The 18769-nt window shown below is 37.9% G+C and overlaps 1 protein-coding gene across 2 annotated transcripts in view; it reads right to left on the reverse strand.

The window, feature by feature from the left end:
* The window catches only part of sema6bb (sema domain, transmembrane domain (TM), and cytoplasmic domain, (semaphorin) 6Bb), a 143287-nt gene that overhangs the window by 78639 nt on the left and 45879 nt on the right, over nt 1-18769 (reverse strand). Inside the window, exon 1 of one of the 2 annotated variants that reach the window (XM_037974251.1) lies at nt 12822-12939. The exons of the other annotated variant lie outside the window; for it this stretch is intronic. The gene's annotated coding sequence lies outside the window, so the exon portion shown is untranslated. Of the gene's footprint in view, nt 1-12821; nt 12940-18769 lie in introns of those variants that run through there. 2 annotated transcript variants of the gene reach the window in all.

Here is an 18769-nt window from a genome sequence, read left to right on the forward strand (position 1 = left end):
TTCAGTTGAAATAATTAGTGGTTCATGTTAATTTTATGCAATTAAATCTGAAAACACTTATAATGGCACGTTGTAAAGGTTGCAGACAGCACTGGATGATGTTTAAATTCATGAGAGACCAAATGGCCTGAACAATGTATGTGTTTTTTTATAGTTAAAATGTGTCTATGTGCTAAGAAATAGGCGTGTATCAGGCCTTTTTTTGTCAGATTTGGAGGTATGTAAGCTAAGTCCTCCATTTACAAACAAGTGTTTTATTTGGAGATCTCTGTTCATAAACTGCTAACAGAACAAAAACAGCAAAGAGCTTAAAAATCTCTATACAGCTACAGCTACATTTTATTTAAACATTTGCTCACCGAGTTTGAGTTTAGGCTTCCCTCTAGATCACTTTTTATATTTTTCTTTGAAGGATTTTTGCTTAATTTGAAAAAATAAGGATCACAAAAATAAATAATGAATAAGTAAATAAAAAAGAACACATACATCTCTTGTCTGGCATCTTATATGTTCTGCTGGGGTTTCAGTGTAATAGTCAATCACAGCAGCTCTCAGGGTAAATTAAGCTTTTTTTCATTTCTTAGGGCATCATCATGTTTTATTTAAAGTCGTGACCAATTTCTCTTTTGATGTCAAGCTGAGCCGTGGTATTACATAAGGCACCAAACTTCAGTCTTGAATGTTTACGAAGAGGGAACAAAGACCCATAAGGAAGCTTGTGCGTGGCAGAAAGTAACACATCGCAGAAACATGAGACTCAAGTTTGAGACCCCCGCAGAAAAGTTCCTTTTATGCTTCATTGTTTTCTGTTTCATTAGTTCCTGCTTGCTGTTTCCCGTCAGCTTCATTCCCAGCCAGTATGATGTGTTTCAAAGACGGTTTTCTGGTTAAATATGAACATGTTTACGGTTGGGTTTTGAGCACACAGTTTGAAAAAGGATACTGTAGGTTTTCCACCACATTAATTTGTGACACAAAGTGAGAAAGAGCTGCCAAAATAAGTTAATGGAGATGCCACAGTGTCATGAAAACTGGGGAATAATGCTTTTATTAAAAGAACAAAACAGAACAACACGGAAAGCTTGTCTCAGTGAAAAATACTGTATGTGTTGTTGCTCTTCCACAGGCTGGCAAGAAAATGTTTAACAAACTCCAGTAATAATACATGAAAATAGGAAGATGTTAATCCAGTAATTCACTAACAAACCAAATATTATTGAAGGCGCCAGTCTTTTTGCAAACATTAGCCGTCGTCATTTGCCCAGATGGCACTGAGTACCTTACCACTGAGTCAGCTTAGCTTTCCTGAGCGCGCATAATTATCTAAATAAATAAATAAATGAAAAAAGGAAAAATAACCTGAGAAAATGTATTCATTTTATGACACATTTACAATGCTGTTTGTAAATGGTAAACAGTCTTTGTGTCTTTGTGCCGAAAGAGAAACACAATGTGGGAGAAAAAAAAGGAAAAAGCTCTGTGAAATTGGTGGTTTGGATTTAGGTTAAATTCTCTCAAGTCTTTTCATTTGCACCTCATCACATCAGGTGTGACTCGCTCCAACATGAAGTGGGTATGAATGGTCTGAAGTGTGTGTCTGAGTACACATTCTCACAGGACAGTCTTTTTCTTTGTAAAGACCAGTTTACGAGTGGGAAAAGGCCCATGCTTTGTTTTTGGCCTTCATATTATTCATGCATCTGGACCGCTTTGAGCACTTTGTTCTTCTATTCCTCTATATACCATAGAGAAATAAGGCATATTTTAGCTCACTATGCTTATGCCGACAGCTTTAGTCTTATCATTACAAATAAACTAATCATGTCCAATGAAAATGATGCATCCAACCTATTTTTTTAAAGTTTGATCTTACAGTATAATCCAACTGTATATAATGTATTGTTGAAGTTTTGACCACTTGGCAGTATGCAAGTTAGTTAAACATAAACTACGCAAACAAGATGCATAATTGCAGAATTATTAATATTAAAAGCCAAACATTCCTTAAAGGAATGCATTACACCCATAGCAATTGATGTCAGAGCTGTAAAGTAAGAATCTTATCTTGGGTTTTGGAGTCTTTATCTTGAATTTTGATCTTTTTTGGTCAAATTTAGAAAATTAGATGATGCAGGATTTTTAAACACTCAGAATATCTCTTCGGCATCAGTTTCAGCTACTACCAAATCAAATTTTAGCTCAGTTTCTGTAAAGCTGACTGACTTATAGCCAGTTTTGCGTTTGCTAAAGTTTATTAGTTGTCGCAGCCATTGTGAGCTGGTTTAACTGTGAAAGTTAACCAGTTGTAGATGTACATTTAATAAGTACTTTCTGAAAGTTTCATTAAAATGTTTCTATTGAGTCATGATATAATTTTCTTACACACAGCCAAGCAGGATTTTTGGTGATGGGGAATGATTAATGTAAACATAGAATCGCAAAGTACTATTTCTCTTTTTATGTAAGTAATGGTTTTAAAATTTTCCTCCAGCCTTGAAACGATTGTTCTGTCTGAGGTCATCTTCAGTCTGTCTCCCACGTGCTTCCCGTCTTCCCCGAAGGATACAAACAGCCATTGTGCAGCCCATCGTTTTTAATGGAGTCTCAGCCATAACCTTATCAAGACACTTAATCTTTATGGGACATTTCTCAAATTCCCTGATCTGACACCAGGATAAAAAAAAAGTGGGAGGTTTTGCTAATTACTCAACGCCCACAAGCAAAATTACAGGAGGTGAAGGGTAAAGAGTCACACAGAGAAGAAAGGTCGTTGGGTGGAGGGAGGTAGATGGAGGGAGGGAGAGACAACTGAGAATGATTAAGACACACAGAGAGAAGATGAGAAGTCAGGAAGGCACCATATCCAATCAGAGATTCTTTTGTTTCACCCATTAAAAATGTATAAGTAAATGTCAGGCGGTATGCATTCGATTAGTATAATTAGACGCCACGGGCTATACAGTTTCATTTGACAGCAGAATAAGTAGACACACAAGTAATAAAATGAGAGTGTCTTGTGTATTGTGTATGTATATATTTGTGTATGTGTGTCTGTGTGTGAAAGCGAAAATGGTTCTGAGCTGAAGTATGTCTGTAATTATGACAAATGGTATCAGCCAAGTCCATTCAGAGGCATCACTCTGGACTAAAAGCTGTGCTATTATCAATGAGCAAGGAGAACTGCAGCTCATATATATACTGGACACTCTGCCATTTGAGAAAGACACTAATTCAAGACCATGGTGCCACAAAAAACTGTGTTCAAACTTTAAATGTCAATAAATACTCCTGACTTTATTTAAAAAATGCATACAATCTGAAATTCATGGATTTTAAAACAAAATCTTATAACGAGATAAACTTTTAATTCATTTAACAAAGTTGAATTGTTGTTTCTGTTGCTTTTATCCCTCCTGTGGCATTCGGGTCAAATTGACCCAAAGTTACAAGGGCTTTTCTACCTCTTTCTATCTCTCTCTCTTTTGCGGGCTTCAGGAGGGTTAAATAAATAATGAGCAATTTATCAAAGTTTCTGGAATTATTTTGATCATAATCAGAGGAACCATGCAAAGAATTGCAGGTCAATTGCAGGTGAAACTTTAAAAGATGAGACTTCTGACCCAACAGGAACACATCGCTCTACAAACACAAGATTTACTGGCTGATTTGCCTAATTCAGTCAGTTAAACCTGAATTAATGTTGGTGTTTTGGTAATTTTCTAAACAAGTTTATTGATTCACTGATTAGTACTAATTCACAGATGCACATTTGCACAACGTGAGTGCATAGGTAAATCAGCCTTGAATGGATGGAGTTTTGGTGTTAAATCGTGATGCATCGATTCTTAAGTCTTTGCAAAAATCTGGTCCATTAACTGCATTTTGTGGCTGCTTTCACACAAAATTAAAGATTTCCCCATAGTTAGCAAAACACCAGCCCAGATTGGAACGACTATGAGCCTCGCACTTTATTTTTTTCACACAAATTATTCCGCTTTAGGCGCAGAAATATGTCAAAATGTCTCTTCTTTGCCCTTTCAAAGCGGTGGCTTTTCAAATGACCATAACTAGGAAACAGTTACACAGTGTGTCAAGGTGCACAACCCTGGTAGAAATAGTTAAAGGCGAAGTTGTAATACCTGCTTTAACCTTCTGTGGTCCAAGTACAAAACAAATATTCAAAAAATGAAATGACATATAGTGTTAAGTAAAGCCCTAATGAAGACAGAGTCAAGTGAGAACCAGGGACAAAGAGATAAGAAAAAAGGTGAAAAAAAGGAAATGAAGAATGTCTGTCAAGTTAAATTGGATGCTGCTTGCAGAAGGTGACCCCATGATGCAGAGGTCTTGGTATTTTGCATGAAAAATAGAACACCTCATCATCAAATGAAGACGTTAATATGCTCTGAAGTGTTTTTGTTACTTATTACTGTTGCCATGGTGCCTCGCGCTCTCTCCTCTCTCCTCATTTTTTCCACATTTTTCTCCCTCTAGTTGCGCAAAGGTTTATCTCCGGCTCTGCCTCAGTCTGCATGTTTGATGATGTATTTTTCTAACCCAGCTGTGAGGTACTCGCACCCAAAAGAAAAACGAAAGACTAAAATGGATTTAAAGAAAAGCAAGATTATGCATGTCCCAGATATAAGGAGAGTGGTGATGAAATACAGCTGCATTAATGGGGCCATGCGCGGCAGTGTCGCTGGTTGGGGTATTTATGATTGAAATATTTAACAGGGTGGTTTCAAGTATTATGCAAAGGTATCAGAAGACTCCACTCAAGCAATAGCGCATAATATAATCCCTTTTTACACTTATTGCTCAGCTTCAAACGGCCTGCGCAGAAGATTGAATGTAAGCATGATGGTTTTCCAATCAAATCCTTTTTGTACTATTCTGCAAACCAAACAGTTTTTCTCTTCACCGAGAAAAAAGAAAGAAAATAAAAGATGTTTGCTATATGTTTTTGGAGTATTTTTTATCTATCTCAGCTACATTTTTCAATATTAACAGATATATGTCAATAGTGAACGGTGAAAGGGAATATTTTCACTAAACAAATCAAGGATCACAATCCAAACCTTCAGTAAAGTGTCTCAGCTTTCAGCTTTATTCTTTAGCCCTCAGTGTTACTGTTTTGGTTTTATGAAATGGCTTTGTGTGTTTGCCTCTTCAGCAGATTCCTGATTCAGTGGAAATGCTTTGAGAAAATGGTTGTACATTATGTGTTTAGCACCAAATGGCAGCCAATCGCAGCAAGTTATAAATTAGTAGAACATTTAGCAGCTGAAGAGCCACATATTGTACTTAGAATGTGAACCTAGAACGTGAATGCTGAGCTGACATTTGTTAAAGGCCAGGAACAAAATGAATCCCTCTACATGTGTAGGAAGTGGAACCACACATTTATAAAACTACTATAATAAGATGACAATTAAGCCCTGGGATTATACGATGCTTCCAAGTGATCAATTTCAGTTAATTAATGCAGGTTTGAGGATTTCACAACTTAATTTTTTCTCTTTTTTTGTCAATTTATTTTTTCTAAATGAGACCAGAGATTTGTTTGGAATACTCTGTCATCCATAAGGTAGTAAAAGCGGTGGGTGACGTTCTTATTTAATTCAGTTTATAGTTTTTATTAAAGCTCTGTTCAAAAATGGTTTGCTGGTTATTCTACTTGAGGAACGACGGGTGAATAACATTAACCTGAGAGCTCTTTTGTTACTTAATCTGCGTCATTATAAAGAAGAAACACTCAACTATATTGAAGTCTTTGAGCCTCGAAGCTCTTAATAACTTTCAAAGACAAAACATTGTTAAAAAAAAATCCCTGCAGTCCCAGAAGTGAGCGCCACAGAGATGACCTTCAGGGCTCTTAACATGAGACTCTGCGGAAACATGGGAAAGGACGCGCAGAGGAGGTTTTTATTTCCGTTCTGTTTTCTTTACGTGGACTTAAAGACCCCTCATAGATTTCCAAGAGACTGGACTAATCGTTGCATTAGTGAGATGGGAAAGGCTGCTTTATGGACTGTGTGGAATCAATGACAGGTGATAGCTCCATGCTGCTCGAATCTCCTTCAGTCAGCAACAACATAAGAAGCTGGGTGCTGCAGGGACGGGAGGACGGAGGGGAATAAAGAGATGTGAGAGTGAAGGGTGGGTGAGGGGGATTTAAGACAAAGATGAAAATGAAACAAATGCTTTATAAAAAAACAAAAGCTGGGTGAGAGAACTGGGAGAGGACAGCGTAGGACAAAGAAAATGACAAAATATTAATATATCACAGGAGAAACAAGAGGTGAAACAGAAACAAGAGAGACATTGAAACAGAGAGAGAGAGAGTGACACCGGAAATACAGAGTGAAGCCAAAGAATGTGAGGAATGAGAGACACCGAAAGACAAAAACTCAGCGGAGAAAGAGTTGGAAGCCAAAAGTGCTCTTGTGCTGCCAGATTTATCTGCACCGTGAGCCAAAAGTAGACTGGTTGGAAGAACCTTTGAGCTCTGTGCTCACCCTGTTCGCAACTTAAATAAAGAGGTGACATTTGTCTGTACCTCCTATACAGTCATTGGTGGTGTAGTTTAAAAAAAAAAAGTATCTGGATAAGCTAAAAGATTCTGCAACCCATGGCAAAATACAAGTCTTTTTCAGGCAGGATATTTTTTTTTCTCAAGTCAAATCACAATATAACAGTATCCTAAATCTAAATAAAAATATCACACTTTGTTGTGTATTAACACTTATACTTCTCTATGTGCAGAAAAACTTCTTCATTCATCTTTTGTGTTGCATTGATTCTAATTCTAGAAATGTGCAAGAAAGTTTCTTTTTTTTCCAGTGACAAACTTTCATTATATACAAGGCTTGTGAGTACAGCTAAGGAAAGTTTATGGTAACGATTAAAGTTGGTTTGCTAAGATTTTCATTTTCAGGTCTGCAAAGAGAAGCCAACTGGATGGAAATTATGTGTGTTGCTTTAATTACACACTGTAGATGTTTAGATCCTAATTTATTTTAGTTCATCTCCAAAGATGGCAAACAGTTTTAGTTTTAACAGGGAGTATTAACACTAAATGTCAAAAACATTATCGCCCATTCACCTTTGGTGACAGGTGATAAAAATCACTACAGTTTTATAAAATGCTCATAATTGTATAGAATGTGCTTCAGCTCTGTATTATTTAATTAACAGATCAAAAATATTAACTATCTTCTATTAATCCCTCAGCTTTGTTGTATTTAAAGTGTTTCCGAGTGAGGAATCGAATCTTTCATGTGTAATTTTTATGTTTAGTTGTTTTTTTTCCAACTCCTAGCAGTAAACTGACTTAGACATAGCTCATGAAAATATGCACTTTCAGCAGATATTGACAATGGACTCAAACTTGGCTTCTGGGCTTTGTGCCTTCACTTTGGTTAAACCACCAACGTCTCTTTCGAGCCTAATGCAAAACAATGGGAGGAATTACTTCCACTAGAGACAAATGAACACACAAGTGCTTGGCACTTGAGTGACCTGAGGTCTGTTTACTAGAATTATGCATCAGCGTGAAATCCTGGAGCCTCGGTAACGTCACGCATGTTTAAGGAGAGAGGTGGAGCGTAAAGGAAACGATAGGCAGAGAAGAAAATAAAAAGATAAGGACTGACCTTTTTGCACTGAGCACTGATTCTGCCATGCACTGAGGCAGCAAGTAGATTTGTGTGGTAAGAAAGGTTTTCAGAATGAGCAAAAGACACAACTATGTAGTAAGAATCTTTTTTCATTGGTATGTTGTAGTCAAATAATGAGAAATGTGATCTGTCATTGTTTAATGATCAATGTATAATAGTCTATGGGTGGTATGTTTTCTCCATGTCATGTTCCATCCTTCCTTACTTCGGCTGCAACCTTCTGCAGTGGTCACAGCAACTTTCATGCCTTTTAATTAACAATTTCTTGTAGCTTCTTGACCTTCTACTATTGTTTCAGAGCCTGCATTTGGGACCCTGAACCACTACAGTACCACACAGAACCCATAAAACTATCTACATTACCTCCTTTGCACACAGTCATTTGCCTAAAGGATGTATAATTTCAGGGAATTTAAAGGTTGGTGCTGAAATAAGATAATCTTTGACTCTTTCCCACAGATGAGGAAGTATTTCCATTATTATATGAAAAGCAGCCTGGTAAAAGAAATAATAAAAAAAGTGCTGAATGACAGAGCAGTAATGTAATACTTGTTATAATTTATCGCTGAATAGATATTTTTGAGTATTACGGGAGCTCTACCTTGAGTTGGGTCCCTGTCATTAACCTTCACAACTCTCAAAATTACAGCTTCGGGGACGTCAGGAGAAAGATGAATGTAGTCACAATCTAGAAGCAGCAGAACAAAAGAGTTTGCAGCAACTTAGGCAGGTTAATTATGGGTCTGTGTTTTCAAAAGTCTTTCCTAAAGAAATAAATCTTTTCATCTTGAAATTGTTCCCTTCTGTCTTCCTTCCTTCCTGTTTTTTGTTCTATTAGATTTCAACATTGCTTTCCTTATGAGTAGCTCGGGTTGTAATAAAGGGATAGTTCAGATCTTATGAAGTGGGGCTCTGTGGAAAGGTTGTGAACCTGTTGTAGATAGCTCCTTGAACGGCCTTAGTTTGGACAAAGTGTTTAATTCTGACTGAAGTGATAAACTAACGGCTGGTATGAGCAGAGCCATGACCAAGACCAGGAGTTCCTGCAAATGCCGTGGTGTTTGAAGAAAAATTAAATAATTACAATTACATTTGAAGAGTGTTTGTGATAAAAATGCCCGTCCCTAGTGTTAGTCGTTCATAACCTTTCCACTTCAGGATCTGACATTTTGCTTTAAGCTGTTTCCACAGATGTGCGGCAGAACTACATTTAAACTGACCTTAAAAAGTGGGCTTTATGTGAAAACGCAATCAGTCACCTTTAAACAGCTTTTAACCTGCTGATAGGGCCTGACTCAACATTCAAGTATAAAAAATGATTTACCCAAATTCTCCAACAATCTGAAGAGGAAAAAGCATTTGGGAGCTTTTGGTGCCAAAATGGTTGGATACATTAAAAACACAGCAAGAGAAGTGTTTTCCATGCAACAGTCCTTAACTAAAGTGAATGGAGCGATTTGAGCTGTGAGAAGGCGTCTATAATATGCTGTGTACTACGTGTGAAGAAGGGAAACTAGGGAGTTCTTATGAGAAAATGTCTTTGTTCATCAAAACAGCGATACATGAAATGAGGAAGAACATCAAGTCACATCACAAGTGCAGAGATAGGCCTGACCTTTGGCATCCCACCAGTTTACAGACATCATTAGTGGGGCAGGGGTCACGGACCAAGTCCATTAATCATAGGCAAACTATCCATGTAGGAGGGACCCAGCAACACTGCAGTAAAAATGAAAAGAAAACACACTTGGAGACTGACGGGAGGCGAAGAGCGACTCCATCCATCACTGGCTTGAGGCTCCATGAAGTCAGTAAAGGGAAAACACACAGGGCAATAATCCTCCCCATGGTTATAAATATTACAGAAACCTTTCTTAATGGCAATAAGAGGCTTTGCAGCACAACACAAACCTTCTTGATGTGATTATTAGGGGAGATTTTCCCCAAGGACATGCATTATCCTAAATAAATACTATGGGGTAACTTAATCGGTCAGTATGTTCCCATCTCGAGACGGGTTGACCTTTTTGCTTCTGAATCAAGAGAGGTGGATTTATTGTAATAGCAACAAGTGACTGTCAGAGGAGGCTTAGTGGGCGGCAGACAGAAACAAAGCAATTTGTGGAGGATAATGTAAAATTAAAACATTCAGCAAATAGCAACTATAAAGAACACACCTCACCTGCTGCTGTGCATGCCAAAGGTTTAAACACAAAAGCTGAGCAATCTATTAGTAGTTCCAATATGTGTTGTGAATGAGTCTCAGCTACTACCACAAAAAATTTTACCTGAATATCTTTCAAATTGATTGAGTTGGAGTATTTTGTTTGCTAAGATCAGTTAGCTGTGGCGGTCATAGATGAACATCCAGTGATTACTTTATGAGAGTTTCATTCAAGTCTGACCTTTGGCTCATGAGATATTTTGTTAACAGAAAGAGAGACACACTCAAAGGCAATTACATGATTGCCTCACTTTCATGGCAAAGAGTGATGATGAGCATCTGACAAAGAACAAAGGAAAAAAATAGGAAGTGTAAGACAGGATAATAACCTGCATGATTTAATTAAAGTAATTAGCAAACTAGTGCCAAGAGAGAGGGAAGATTTGGAAGTGAGACAAATGGAAACAAACCAGAGAACAGGTGAATTAACATACAATAAGAACAAAGACCATAGAACAAAAACAATGAAATTATACAAAGACAATCTGAACACCAGACAGAACAAAATTATCTAAGATTCAAGTTCATAATTTTTCATAGTCAAATCTAATGTTTCCTGATTTAGTTATTCATTTATTTTGTACAGTTTGTACTCAGACTTTTTTACTTTTTGTAATATTCAGCATTTTTTGTTTTAATAGTTAATTTTCACTGTTTAAATTTGTAAATTCTGCTTCACAGACGTTTATTATTTATCAAACTGTCTTTTTGTCAAACCAATCCAGTGTATTGAATAATACTTTGGGATCACTTCACATCCTGACATAATAAACCACAAATAAACTGATACAATATACAAATGAACTGTATGCACATATATTAAGTATGTGACTTTATCCAGCCATCCATTTTCTTTAACCACTTTTTTTTTTCAGGGTCGAGGGGAGGTGGTGGTTATCTCCAGCGGTCACTGTGAGAGAGGCGAGGGACAGGTCACAAGTCCAGCACAGGGCCACATAGTGACTTTATGACAGTTCAAATCATCTGAATAAAGACTCTGAATTGATCATAGCCTATAATCATTTTTGAGATGTGTTTAGTAATTAGGGAAGAATTAATATCATATACAGTACAACTATCTTTGGTTTAAAAAGGGGCTTAAAGACAGACTTGGCTCACACCGAAAAGTCAACAATTATAAATTACCCTTCAGACTAAAGCAATGCAATGAACTTAGGCTGAACCTCTGATATATGCCCTGCAGAAGAACAAACAATTTGAAAAAAATCCAAGTTTGGGGTTGTAGGTACACATTAATTCAACTCCCTGCCCAGCAACCAGAACCCCAAATAATATTTATTACTGCAGCGGTACAGGAAGATACCCACAGCATTCCAGAAACCCATGATCCATATGCACAATAACACCCCATTACACACATTCAAGGACTCCACTGTTTAAAGAATCAAAAATAATCTTACTTCTTCCTCACTTGATTTAAATTTTACCAAAGGTTTTGTACGTCCTTCTAAAAGGTGAACATTTACAGTGAGAAGAGAGAGTAGAGCTCTGTTTAGATTACTTTTTTAAAAAAGAGCAAATCTTTTATTTGTAATTTTGTGTTAAAGATTTTCACAAGAGTGCTCAGAAATATTGTGTAGCGTATATATGTATATAAATATATATGTATATTCCAGTGAGGAAAACAGTGAAAAATATGCCCAAAGCCATTTGTCTAATAGTTGTATAGAAATCAGTGTTATGCACTTTACTCTAACAACACTCAGGAGGGAAGGGAGGAGAGTGATTTGCATGCGAGTTCAGCTGGTGTAAACTTAACAACACATTGCAGTTTTACAGCTCCTTAGATGAGAAGCAAAAACAAGATAAGAAGTCCAGGCACCTTTAAAGAAAAAAACTCTTAGGGTTACCATGTCCTGACTATATGTGTCACAGTAAACCTAGTTTAAGCAAAACAGGAATTTTAGAAACGTCATGAGAAGAAACATGGAGGTCTGTATACATTATTGCCTTTTCAGTAGCTAACATGCTAGTGTTGATTATGATAAGCCGCTCGCTATCTTCCTGCCCAGGAGAGATCAAAATGTTTGGTTTCAAAAAAAGGTTTCAAAATAGTTAATGATGAAAAAGGCACAACCCAGGATTACTGCCTAAATTATTGTACACCAATCAAGAATGTTAATCCCTCAGCTGTGTCCAGATTTTTTATTTACAGCAGCAAATTTAGAAGGAAATGATCTTGTCAAGAGCTCCACTGTGAACACCCTCATCATAAGCAGGATCTGAGAGCAATTTTCTCTGTCCTGACAAAGACAGGGAGGCATGCAGCAGTATTTTCTCCCAGCAGAAGCCTGACAGAGCAGGCTGGCACAGATAAAGATAGAAAAATGTGCCTGCGAAGTCCCCAACTGATAGGGTTCTGAGGTTAGTGTGGTGTTTTTTCTGGCACGAACCTTCTTCCATACACCTACCTTTGATTTTACACTGACACTCACGAACACAGCCACTACTGCTGTAGCTATGCTCATGCAAGCTCAGTCTCAGTGCTTTATTAGCTCATTGGACTGGACTCATTAAAATTGCTACCTTTCACCATCTCACAGTTTCCATCTCTCCACAAATCAGCCACTTGCTCATCCAATTCAGACAGATATTTTCCACCTGCATTAGTTTTAACACAAGCTAGTGCACTACATTACCCATAGTGCCTTTTTTCTCCTTTTTCCTCCCTGTTGCTGTGATTGTCACATCTTCTCAGGTAAACAGACACAAAGATACTTACACACTGCACTGTCAATCAGTATAAGTCTCCAGTTGACACTGCGCACACAAGGCAGCTGTGAACAAACAAACTGAAGAATATAAACACACACACACACACTCAAATACACAGTCTTTCAGTATACTGCAGGCAAAAACTCCCAGACCTGGCTGTGTGCAAGTTTGATCCATCTCACCGTGTCTGAGACGCATGTTAATCAGCCAAGGAGGCTGCCAGCTCAGCCGTATACGTCTCCATCTTTCTCTCCCATGTCTCCGTCTCTCAGCTTCTATCTGCATCTATTCTCGCCAATCTGTCTTTGCTCAAGTCAAAACTCTCCCTCATTGTATTTATCTCACATTCCTTCCCCTCTCCTCCTCCTCCTCGTGCTACAGCTCTCAGCCCATCACAACAGATCATGTCTTTCCTTATGCTCCTACATTTTAATGCATCCCTACCCCCCTGTTAGACTGATGGAGACACTAAAGGCTGGACAGTTTATTTAGAAGCACTCAATGAAGATAAGGAGCTGTTATCCCAACAGACTGATATTTACCAACCTTTTCAACATGCACGAGAGTGCTCCTTATTAACCAACAGACAAGCCTGGATGGAGCTTGGATGGAAGCAGTAGGAGTATTTAGAAGACCATCATTTGAGAGAAGGTTGTTGTTTCTGACTTGGAAACGGATTCCATCTTCTTCTGAAATGCATGTGAGGCAATTTCCTTTTTTATTTCCATTTTTAATTTTTACATACTGCTTGGTTAGGGTAAGGCATCTTGATTTGTTTTTTGGCTTAAAATACAATCTTTCAAAACTTTGTATGTTTCCACAAAGATCCCATGATGACGTAGGAAAGATTCTGACCAAGAAGCACAGAAGAGCTGAACCCTACCTTTTACTGTCACCCCCATAGCGTTCAAGTTTCCAACTTTGGGTCTTCATTTAACATCACATCTGGCAGTGGTGAAAATATCCCACCACAAAATGTGACACCAAGACACCAATATGCCATCAGCTGGATTCCTTTTGCATAAACAGACTTAATGTAGTCCAATTTCCAATAGCTATCAAATGTATATACAATGCTTTTTTTCTCATTACAGATTATGGACAAGGATACGAACCTTAAGAATGCATCAAAAGAAGTGTTGTTCCAGTAAAACATTTTAAACTAAATACCTTACTTTGTGAGTTTTATTGCTAGCAAACCTTGTAACTTTCTGTCTCAAGTCTCACCCCAGATACATTCTGTTTGAAGGGCCAACAGCCCAACCATTTCATCCACACATAAATGCAAAAAGGCTAAATATGGGCATTGAGTAAAATGGGACTCACCCTTATCAAATTTGCCTTTTTTTGCCTTTGAAATGTAGCATGCCATTGTTTTAGAAATGTGCTCCATTTCCTGCCCTCCTTCTTGTCCCATCCTCTTTTGTAACCCTCCATTCCTCTCCATCTCTCTTCTGAGGGTTTGAGAACTTTCTTTGTGGCTGTTCTAAACTGGATTTGGTTATGGTGGCAGGATCAGGGCGGGTGACTGTGGGTTGCTGGATAACTTTTATAGGACGAGTTTCAAAGAGGAAGCTTTGAGAGCTGTGGGGCAATGAGGGAGCCAATGGGAAGATGGCAAGAGGAGAGACAGTCGTGTGAAGAGAGATATACTGCCTGTGAGTTTACAGAGACAGTTTCTATAAGGAGATTTCAACTGAAGCACTCAGTTTTAAGTCATGCAGCTCGGGACGTGAATAGCCCTGGTCATCTTAATGCATACAATGGTAAAAGGCCAACAGCCAAACAGATGATGGCAGGCAGATGATGAAGGAGTGCATTATAAGGAGGGTAAAGGGTAAATTAAAACAAAAGGCTAACATGCTTCTAAGTGCATTCAGTTTGCTGAGAAGAGTGTCCTCCATTCAATAGCTCCATATGTGAAGAAATCAAACACAAAGGAGCCCCTTGAGCTTTATTAAACAAAGGTGTGGAGACACAAATTAAAAGAGATGTGTCTTCCTTGACCCGAATGACTCAGACAGTGGGTCAATGAAGATGTGTCACGGCTGACAGCCTCTTTTCTTTATTTCACCCCAAATTACTCGGCCTCTTTTCATGGCGTCACACTTGAAAATAAATGCATTCACATGGCACACTTCACAGAAAATCTCTCAATGGGGTTTTCTCTGTTCAGTCACCCTGTAACATCCACTCCTATTAGCATAAAACAGCCCCCAGCTCATCGTGGGTCTACAATCACAGGGATGTTATACAGTTTAATTCGCTACCTGGCATCTTATGGAGCGGATGAAGTCAATAAAAGCCATTTCCTTTGCAAGTCAATGGTCCCCGCTTTGCTTGTCAAGTTAATTCAATAAAATCAAGAGATGAAAAAACAAAACAGGAGCAAAATCCTCGGGTGAGCTCTCACTTATCTGACATGGGACTATCACAACTAAAAGCATTTAAGCAAGTATGCGGGACATTTGCAGTATTGATTGTGAGTGTCAGAGCACAGAACAGGCTCAAGGATATGTGAGGTTTGAGAGGCTGTACAGAGCTATTCTCACTGTGTTACCTGTCATGAAGTCACTGGAGAGGAATGAAGCAACTCAACTGGGCTTCTTAAATCCCACATAAGAAAAACAAGAATCCAACACACAGCTCCATCAACCCTCTCACTCGTCTCCCTGTTGAATAAACCATTATTCTGGTACACAGATTTCTTGGGTTCTTTCTACTGCAGATTGGGAACTACAGACACAATTGTGTTTTCTGAATAACAGGCTAAGTGGGTTGTTCATTGATTGGTATTACTTTGGGCTTTTGAGCAACAGGGTATAACGCTGCTTAGCCAAACGAACAGGAGACTAACCCCCTGCTGCAGCTGCTGACAGACGCTCAAATTTAAAAACACAGAGAAAAGGGCAAACAACAAGGCGTTGGAGCAAAATGCCCAGATTGGTTTCACAACAAATTTCACGCCAAAATTCTTGCTAGAATACCTAAACAAAAGGGGGATACTTCAAACAATAAAAACTATTTTAAGAACTGTTGTCTAGTTTTGCCTGAAAGTAAAGTTTCTCAGTTGGATGTGCAACATTCAGTGAGTAACAAGATTTTGTGCTTAGTTCTTTTATGAACTTCTTCCTAAATTATTTTACAATACATTTAATGATCCATACAGCTGCACAGCAGTAATGACAACAGAAGAAGAAGAGTCCTAAAAAGAGGTTTATGCAGTTTCATTTCCCTTGGAAGTCAGAACTCAAATTAAGGAACTTAAAGTATCTCTGCAGCAGTTGCAAATAAGACAACCAGCTAAACTTGCTAATCGATGTGCTCAGTGATCAGGTTAAGTACTATTAGCAATACAAGCCAATATTATTGTTGGGCTTTTTTGTTTGGTTTTGTTTTTTTGCATTTTATGCATTCAAACACTGTAGCAGCATGTTAAAAACATGCATTGCTGTTAGGAAATACTTTACTGAGTTGCCAAATTCTTAATGGTTGCCATTTGTTGCCATATCACATGCAATTAAACAAATAATATATTTCAGTTAAACTGGGATGGATTTAACAAAAGTAAATGAATAAATTAAGTCATACAAAAATGTTTAGGTGACACATTTTAGCTCAAAGCATTGCCTGAAAGTGACAGTCTGTCCCATATAGCCGAAAACATTGAATGTAAAAACCATAAAGCTTTTGGCACACATGAGAGTAGCGAGCATGTGCAGCATTGTAAGTTCACATGGCAATTAGGAGTGAAGCAATGGTTGGGGCCTGAATTGATCCAACAACAACAACAACCTGCCTGTTATTGACAGACCTCTGGGGTTTCACTGATGCACAGATGCCCAGAGGCCACTTTGCTCGGCTCCAGCATTCCCCCTTTTCTTTCTACACCCACTGGCTTGATGTGAGAAACAAAACCATTCAATATTGCCTCACCAATGTCAGACTTGGTGTTCCTATCAACAAAGAAATCCAGTCTCAAAGCCGGGAGACTGCTATTATTCAATTCTTCCACTGGCATAATACTTTGATAAATACGTTTGTTGTGCCTCTGGAACTGTGGGTCTCTCTCCCATGGCTTGAGATTAATTCAGTTTGCATTTGAATATAACATCATAAATTTAACATGATGTGCAAATAACATTTTTGATGCAAGCACAATTAAATATTAAACGTGTGCCAAATCTGGATCAAGACTTTACAAGCGTACAAGATATTTCTGTTTCATTGGTCTGTTAGAATGGTTTTAAATGCTTTTTGATAAATAAAAAAAAAAAAAAAGAGTTCAGATTGGTTGTAATGGTTTCTATGCAAAACAACTGCATCTTTCTTTGTTTGAGATGGGTCACTGACGCTGGTCAAGATTATGCAAAGATGTTGGATGATGGTGTGAATGAATAAAAGAAAATATACAAGTGAAGAGTGTGAGGTGATGCCTTTTATTGGGAGAATCACTAATTTTAATATAGACTTCCTTTTATCAAGGTATGATAACCCAAATAGTTTTTGATTGATGAAAAAAAAAACTATAATATTAAAAAAGTCAGATTCTGACATTTTTTAAATATCTTGTCCCAGTTTTGATTATAATTACATTGAATAATGTCTGAATTGAAAACGAAACCATTTGCTAAACATGATTAAACAAGGAGTTGGAACCCAATGAGTCGGAAAATTCTTGGGTTTACTTAAATAAAAAAAGCCGATTAATCTTGCACAAAATATTGACATTTGCCACATAAATCAGCAAAAAAATTAATTCAGGATTTTGCAAGGCACCATAGGATTAGCAAAAGTTTTTTAGATTATTTATTTTTAAGAAACTCTTTAATGCTCTCTCCAAGTGCTGGAAGCATGGTCCCTGAAACACAGTGTGCATCTTTGAGTAGCTGGAAATCAAGGAAAAAGAAAATAAGGAAGAGAATTGCTATCTGTTTCAAGAGGGGTATAAAATAAGAGAAGTGAAGTGAGAAAAGACAAAGAGAAGAAAGGTAATCTCAGCGAAAGAGGGCATAAATGAATTTTAGAGTCCGGGCGAAATGACAAAGGGAGGCATAAATAAAAAATAGTGGTTTGGATTGGAACAGCTGGAGACAAAACGATAGATTGAAAAGTAGCCTCAGCAGCAGGGTTATAACGCTGTGCTCTCTTGGTGAAACAGTTTAGCTGATGAAAAGATAAGGACAGCCATCACAACCTGAACTTCTATTTCTAATCATCCCAACTGGTGGCTGAATAACATTCCCAAAACTCTTTTTACAGACATGATTTTTTTTTTTTTTTATCAGGAGACACAGACTGTGGGATAATTAGCTGTTAGGGTTGCATTAAATGCACGTTAGGAACTGTTACAAAAGGACAGACACGGTTCATCAGTTTGTGTGCTCCTGATTAAACCATTGGTTTTATGAGTTTATGGATTTTTTTTTCTTTGTCTGTTTTTCTACTGCCAGACTCTGGCTGTAGAAGAGCGGAGGAACCGTTTCAAACTATATGTCACAGCCTCAGTGAGCTTCTGAGATGGCGGCTTGGTGCTAATCAGAGTGAGTCATGCTGTGGGAAGTCTGTCATAGAGATAAAAAAAAGTGAAGACAGGAAGGAACAAATGTACGAGGGAAGCAACAATATAGCTCTAAATAACCAAACAGTTGTTCATTAACCTCAACATCCACCTCATGCTGTTCTCTAACTCTTTCTTTCCTGTGTATTTCCTCTCTTAATGTCCAACTCTCCCTCCCTGTTCCTCCAGTTACGTCTTTGGTATTTTGTCAAAGCCAACGGGCACTATGGCAACAAGATGCTCACTCCTGCAGAGTTTCAGTGAATATGAGAAGCAACATGTGTCTGTAACCTTAAAGGTGAAATGAAATAAAACATAAACAAAATGAATTTTTATGTTTTTCTTTTAATTAAACACTATCATAAAACACTCCAGTGGTCCATTTCTCTGATTTGAAATGTTAATGACTTGTTTTTAGAGTTTTTGTATCTAAATCCCGAAATGGGGTGATTGTGTGGCCTGTGTTACCTCCTTCGTTGGTGACGTAATTAGTGCCACGGCCAGCTGTGGCACACCACTGTAGGACACTGAGGAGGTTTCTGTCACAGTGTTTATCAGTGAAAATGGAAG

Source organism: Kryptolebias marmoratus, linkage group LG24 (genome assembly GCF_001649575.2).
Source record: "Kryptolebias marmoratus isolate JLee-2015 linkage group LG24, ASM164957v2, whole genome shotgun sequence".
In the NCBI taxonomy this organism is placed as follows: domain Eukaryota; kingdom Metazoa; phylum Chordata; class Actinopteri; order Cyprinodontiformes; family Rivulidae; genus Kryptolebias; species Kryptolebias marmoratus.